This window comes from Trichechus manatus, unplaced genomic scaffold, assembly GCF_000243295.1.
Source record: "Trichechus manatus latirostris isolate Lorelei unplaced genomic scaffold, TriManLat1.0 scaffold00019, whole genome shotgun sequence".
Classification (NCBI taxonomy): Eukaryota; Metazoa; Chordata; class Mammalia; order Sirenia; family Trichechidae; genus Trichechus; species Trichechus manatus.
Window position 1 is genome coordinate 6,078,592 of NW_004443955.1, and position 7,136 is coordinate 6,085,727.

Genomic DNA, 7,136 nt, shown 5'->3' on the forward strand with positions numbered 1-7,136 from the left:
AGGGACCGCAAGTCCAAATGCACGCTCCACTCTTGGCACTTCTTTCTTCGTGGTATGAGGTCCCTATCTCTCTGTTTGTTTCTCTCTCCTTTTATCTCTTGTAAGATAAAAGGTGATGGAGGCCACACCCCAGGGAAACTGCTCTTACATTGGATCAGGGGTGTGACTTTAGTAAGAGTGTTGCATCCCACCCTAATCTTCTTTAACATAACCTAATTTTGTCTCTTTATAAACACAGCAGAGATTATAAATGTGTTATAAATCATAGGAAAATTACATCAGAACACAAAATGGAGGACAATCATGCAATACTGGAAATCATGGCCTAGCCAAGTTGACATACCATTTTTGGGGGAGACAATTCAATCCATAATCGATGCATTTTCACGTTTTTATATAGTTAAGTTCTCTGTTATGCATTAACAAATAAGTCCTGTCTTTTCCTCAGGAACAACAATACCATCTCTATTTATAAGAGATTTCACAACAGACAAGTTCCCGTGAACACGTTGTTTTGCGAAAAGTTATTGCTGTTATCTAGAAGATTTATTCTCCAATGAGCTAGCCTGAACCCGGTAGAGGCATTCTATAAAAGAAAAACAACCTTAAGGGTCACCCTTTTCTATTTCTCATAAAGCGCCATCCTGAAATTTGGCACTCTCTTGCAAATATAAAATTGATGAAATATGAGAGCCGAGTTGAAGGAAATTTAATTTCCCCAATTCCCCGTACTGAGCAATGCGGCACAATAAAATGTCCTTGTTCTTGACCCAAACCCTCCCAAAGAAGGTGTGAGTCAGTGCCAAACTTTGCCTCTACTTACACCTTTTGTCCCTTCATGAACTGATTTTACTAATAATTGCGATAATACACGAATAGAACAAAAATTGACTATCCATCAAGCACCTACTAGATGCCAATTATTATACCAGGACTTGGAGTTTGAGCAGCAATAAGGACACCAGGGCTCTCGCGAATCATCAGTGTTTTTTATTTCCCATAAAGGAAGAATTTCTGAAAAAGCTACCCTGTAGCTTCTTGGAATCATTTTTCAAAATTTAGTGATGTAATCACCTTAGACAAACAAGAAGCACTAGTCAATAAACCAAGGCTTTGAAAGTTTTATCATTATGAGCCCCAGAAACAATTTCTCAGGGATAGGACATTTCTTTTGTTGACTCAACATCAGTTCAGCCAAGCTCACTAAAGAGGGTTATATATTATATAATAGATACTGATAATAAAAAGTACAATGTCTAAAATTTGCTATCAACCTGCAAAAATATGAAACTCAATTTCATTGTAGTAACTTATTCTCAGACAACTCCTAACCCACATTTCTTTTAATTCTCTGTGATCTCTTCTTATTCTGTTCAGTCCAAGCCAAAGTAAAGAAATCTTCTCGTTTGAAGTCTTGTTTCCTTCTTCAGATGCTATAGCACAGGGAGGGATTGTCACTAGACCAGAATATATATTCTTCTGCACTTCCCAACTTACAGGAATCGCACCTAAACTAACTTTACAAAGTTGCTAAGAAAAAGCGGATGACAATTCATTACAACACTAGTCCCACATAGGATCACAGACAGAAACAGAACTAAATTTCAAGAACTAAATACAGCCATCAGAGCATTTATAACAAAGCAGTATTATACAGTAAAACCTGCAAAAGCCGAAACCTGTGTAAGGCAGAAACCTGTCAGAGAAGGAAAACTCAAATATTTTCCACTAATATATAATGATATAAAAGTGGTACAGCTGCACCCTCTCTAAGATGGAAACCTTGTGAGACCTGGAAAAACAATGCAGTCCTGTCGACTTCCAGGTCTCATAGGTTTTACTATATATGTTAAAACTTCCACCAAAGAAACGGGTATTTCCCATACCCAATACCAAGAAATTCATTAGTATTGCCATTTTACAGATCACTTAAAATGATCCACAAGTAGATGGTTAAAATGAATTTAGATCATATGCCTGCTTACAAAGTAATGCAACTTACATGGAGTTCAAAATCTAACTTTAAACACGAAACAGATAAACCTTTCTAAGAAAATAAATACTAGGCAAGTATTGCCATATACAGGACATCAATCGAGAACACATCTACTCTTAAATGGCTTTCTCAAAAAAACATCTACTGGTCTCCAGGAATTTATTTATTGGTCTTTTTTCCACCCTAAAGTGACCTTCTTAGGTGAAAATTAGTGTAGTTGATCTATTATTAGGAACATTATCAAAAAAACCGTTTGTTTCAGAAAATAAAAAATTTTGTCAAGGAGGTGGGGAAATTGGAACTCTGACCCATTGCTAGTAGAAATGCAGAATGATACAACTATTGTGGAAAACAGTGTGTTGGTTCCTCAAAAAACTAAAAATAGAACTACCATATGACGCAGCAATCCTAGTTATATACCCAACAGACTTGAGGGCAGCAGTACTATTCACGATAGCCAAAATGTGCAAATAACCTAAATACCCACCAACGGATGAATGGAAAAGCGAAAGTGGTACACACAGACAACGGAATACTACTCAACCAGAAAGAGAAATGAAGTCCTGATACATGCTACAACATGGATGAATCCTGAAGACATTATGAGTGAAATCAGTCAATCACAAAAGGACAAATATAGTATGACCTCACTTACAAAATGACAAGATGAGACAAATACATAGAGACCAAAGTTTATTAGTGGTTATCAGGGTAAGGAGAAAAGGAGCTACTGTATAGGAAGCAGTGTGTATCTATTCATAGTGATGGGAAATTCAGCATCAATCCAGGCTATCATTACAAAACTGATTAATGTAATTGTTATCACTAAGCTGTACACCTGAAAAATCTTGAATTGGCAAATATTATGCTATATATATTCTTATCAAAAAGGGGGAGAAGCAGCTGTTAAAGCTGTTTATGAACAACCAAACATCTCACGGGATTTGTTTTCTTAGTTTAGAGGTTTAGGGTTATGGTTTCAAGGGACATCCCGATTAGCCTAATATTATTTCTCAGCATTTCTGTTCTACCTCCTAGTTTGTTGTGTAGTGATTAGGGTCCTAAAAGCTAACAAGCAGCCACCCAAGGTACAACAATTGGTCTCCATTCACCTGAAGAAACACACAGGAAAAAGGAGGGTCAGGAATTGAAAGAAAAATCAAACCCATGTCTGGTTGCCTCCATGAACAACTGCATCCTCTTCCATGAGACCAGAAAAAAACTAGTGCCCAGCTACCATCACTGAATGTTTTGATTAAAGATTCTATAGAAGAATCCTCATCAAAACTGAGAAAAATGTAGAACAAAATTTCACATTCTCAATGGAATCCAGACTTTCTGGAGCCATTGATGCAGGATGAGCCCCTGAAACTACTGCCCTGAGATAATCTTTGAACTTCAAACCTTAAACCAAAACTTAGTCTTCACTGAACCAAAAATAGCTTATTTCAATTAGAAAAGCATAGTGCTCTTTCAAAGAATTATATATGTGAGATTAAACTGACAATGTCAATTTGAAAGGCTGGATAGAAAGTTTAGGGGCAATGAGTGTAGGATAACGGTGGTAGAATAATGTGGAAAAGGATAGCAAGATTGGTAGCATAACTTGAATGCAACCAATGTTACTGAATTATACATGCAGAAATTGTTGAAATGGTCTATCTTTGGCTGTGTATACTTTCACCAAAAAAAAATATATATAATATAATATATAAATATAAATATATATAAAATATATATTATATAAATATATATTTATATTATATATATTATATATGTAATATAATATATAAATGCATATATATTTTTGAAAAAAAAGTTTTCAAATGAAGTACATACTTTAAATGTACTTTGGCAATCTGTTCTTCACAAATGATATATGGATTCATATTCCCAAAGAAATTACGTGCATGTCCCTTCCCTATTTAACCATAATGACTACTATTAGTCATTCTTACTTTTTATAATCTTGCAAGAAAAATATAAATACTATTTTTCTTTGATTTAGATTTTTAATATTACAAAAGTTAAATTCCTTTCAATATTCACTGCTCATTTTCATAAGTATGCTATAGATTATTTCATTATGTTCTCCAAATATGTATAAATTGTAAGTCATAAAATAGCACTGTTCTGAAAATCAATACATCATCCTGAATATAATCCAGTTGTTCTCTAAGTGCAGTACCTGAACCAGTAGCATCTGGGAACTTGTTGAAAAGCAACTTCTCAGACTTAAGCCTACTGATTTAGAACCTGAGGGCAGGACCCAGCAAACTCTGTCTTAACAATTCTTCTAGGTGATTTTGATGTTCACTGAAGTTTGAGAACCACTGATTTAACCAAAGCTGCTTAGATATGTGCAGTGGTTTACCCATTCCAGGAAAGGTAGCAGAATCAGCCATCTCAGTAGCCTACTTTGATAATCACAATAATCTCAACCAAAGACATAATCCTGTCTATAAAATCACCTCAAACAAATATGGAAAAGGTGGCTGATACTCAAACGGAAGGAACACACAAATTTGGCTGTAAATGGCAATTCTGACTCCTAAACTACCCTCACTGTTCTAATATTCAAACCTACTACTGTTGGTGAGATTTTTATTGTTGCTAACAAGAAAAATAATTTTGGAATGTAAATTTGGAATAATTTACACTTCTCCATTCACACGTGAGCAACTCAAGGTCATGCTCCAATCACTTTAAACTGGTCACTTTCTTTCTTTTCTTCCTCTCATCCTCCATCTATTGCTAACTCATTCCTACTATTACTCTTCAAACTGCTCCCCTCATAAATTAGCTTGGCTGGACCTCAGATTCCCTTCGCAAGAATTAAAACTGAAGTCAGGTCCATGAAATAATGAGTCTCATCATCAAGTCAACCAAATAAAGACCTAACTGCCTTCCAGGGATTCTTATTTACAGGAGATTTTCTTTAGGCCACATGTAAAAATGAATTTGGTTAATAAAATGGGGCTGTGCCAGCAACTACCACTGATTCTCTTCACCCGTCAGTAATGACTGATCATTTTAAGTTTCATCATCATCCAAGGTCAAATAATTCTATGCTAACACTATACCTCAACAGAATCCACACTCATTTCCCTTCCCTTGCTCACTCAGAGCTGTATGTTTCTAATCAATTTATTTAGTAGAAAGGGTAGATCACTTTCTCTCAATTCATCTAGGATATCCTTGTAGGCCGAGATCAGATGCACGTAAAGAAAATAAACAAATCTAGGAGGGGAAAATATAATTTTTGGGAGGAAAACAGAGACTTAATAAGAAAAATAAGTGAAAGAACTTGACTACCTTACTTTAAAAAGAATCTTCATTCTTCTAAACCCCAACAGCTTCTCACTACAAGCAAGTCACTTGTTATGTGGTAACACATTATCAACAATGACATCACTCACACACACCCATGCATATATGCGCATACCTTATCAATTTAAGATGGTGTTATGGGTTGAAATGTGTGTCCCCCCAAAATGTGTGTTCTAAATCCTAACCTCTATGTCTGTGGTTGGAGCCCTGGTGGCGCAGTGGTTAAGAGATCACTACTAACCAAAAGGTCAGCAGTTCGAATCAACCAGCCCGCTCCTTGGAAAACCTATGAGGCAGTTCTACTTTGTCCTATAGAGTAGCCATGAGTCAGAATCTACTGGAAGGTAATGGGTAACATCTGTGGTTATAATTCCATTTGGCAATGGGTTGTCTTTGTTATGCTAAGGAGGCATGATTAGTGTAGGGTGTGTCTTGAGTCAATCTCTTTTGGGTTATAAGACATTAAACAAGCAAGCTAGCAAGCAGAGATGGGAGAATATAAATGGCAAGAAGCCACATAGAGATCTCCAAGGAACCAGCAAACAAGCTGAAGAGACAATAACCTTCCTCCAGAGCTGACAGAGAAAGAAAAGACCTACCCTATAGCCAGTGCCCTGAATTCAGACTTCTAGCCTCCTAAACTGTGAGAAAATAAATTTCTGTTTGTTAAAGCCATCCACTTGTGTTACTTCTGTTACAGCAGCACTAGATAATTAAGACAGCTGGATATGTTGGTATTTTCAAATGTCCAAGGTATCTTTTTATACAAGTTATTTGAAGCTACTCCTCCCTCATAATAGCTACTATAAGCAAAGCACAACCACCTAATAATAGAATGCCAATAACAGACAACTCAGATAACACAGATATCACCTATTATTCACACAAGCACAGAGAAACATTAAAGAAGGTGAGATGATAACCTGACTTCAGTTACCAATGTCATCACTGAAGAAACATATGGCATTAAGCAAATCATTTCATCTCTCTGGGGCTCAGCATCAACAACTGTAAAGACAATTTTATGCCTTTAAATAAATCACAAAGAGTAAAACCTCTAACTCACCATCTATATCTTTTCAAGATACAGAAAACTAAATAAAAATATTAATTTACTAATGTCTCATCTTAGAACAAAGAAACGTGTCCACCAACAAAACTAGCTATTTCTCATTCATATGGAAAATGCCTCACAGAGGCTGGGAACTTGCCCTCAGGAATGTTTCGTACAAGGTTGGAACTAAGTGATGCTAGAGTTCTTACTTGAAATGCATAGTGCAAAAGAAGACAAAGGTGAAATATACCAATGCTACAAACACAGAAGATAGCCTACACAAGAAGAATGTACTGGGAAATCTAGAATCAACCTGAAAGACCTATAGCTTCTTCATTCCCCCTAGCCTGACAGTATCAACAGAAAAACCCTTGTAAAATTCACAATCCATTAACTATCAGAAAACTTGTATCCTGAGTCCCTGGATTGACACTTAGGCTGGAATTCAGAGAAATCATATTGAGCTTTACTTCATCATGCTCACAGTAAGCATATCTCATCATAAGTCCAGCCAAGGTCTTTACCAATAACTAGCACAGCTCTGAAAATGACTCTTACCTGCAGATAGTACATCTCCACTCATGGAAAGTCCCCTAGTCTAGGGGACATTATCTAACAATGTAGGTAAAACAGCTTTAATTATCATTCAAATGATACAGAATTGATGGGAAAACATGAAAAAATTAATTGGCCAGAATAACTTTGAGATCTTGAAATTCAGAACTAAATATGCAATAGATTATAATCCATTTCCAT

The 7,136-nt window shown here is 36.0% G+C and overlaps 2 non-coding genes across 2 annotated transcripts; both read right to left on the minus strand.

The window, feature by feature from the left end:
* Positions 1-4,807: 4,807 nt before the first annotated feature.
* Positions 4,808-4,878, minus strand: LOC111819826 (small nucleolar RNA SNORD108). Its single transcript, XR_002823403.1, has one exon. It is a non-coding gene; the product is annotated as a small nucleolar RNA SNORD108 (small nucleolar RNA).
* Positions 4,879-6,820: 1,942 nt separating this feature from the next.
* Positions 6,821-6,889, minus strand: LOC111819824 (small nucleolar RNA SNORD64). Its single transcript, XR_002823401.1, has one exon. It is a non-coding gene; the product is annotated as a small nucleolar RNA SNORD64 (small nucleolar RNA).
* Positions 6,890-7,136: the final 247 nt, after the last annotated feature.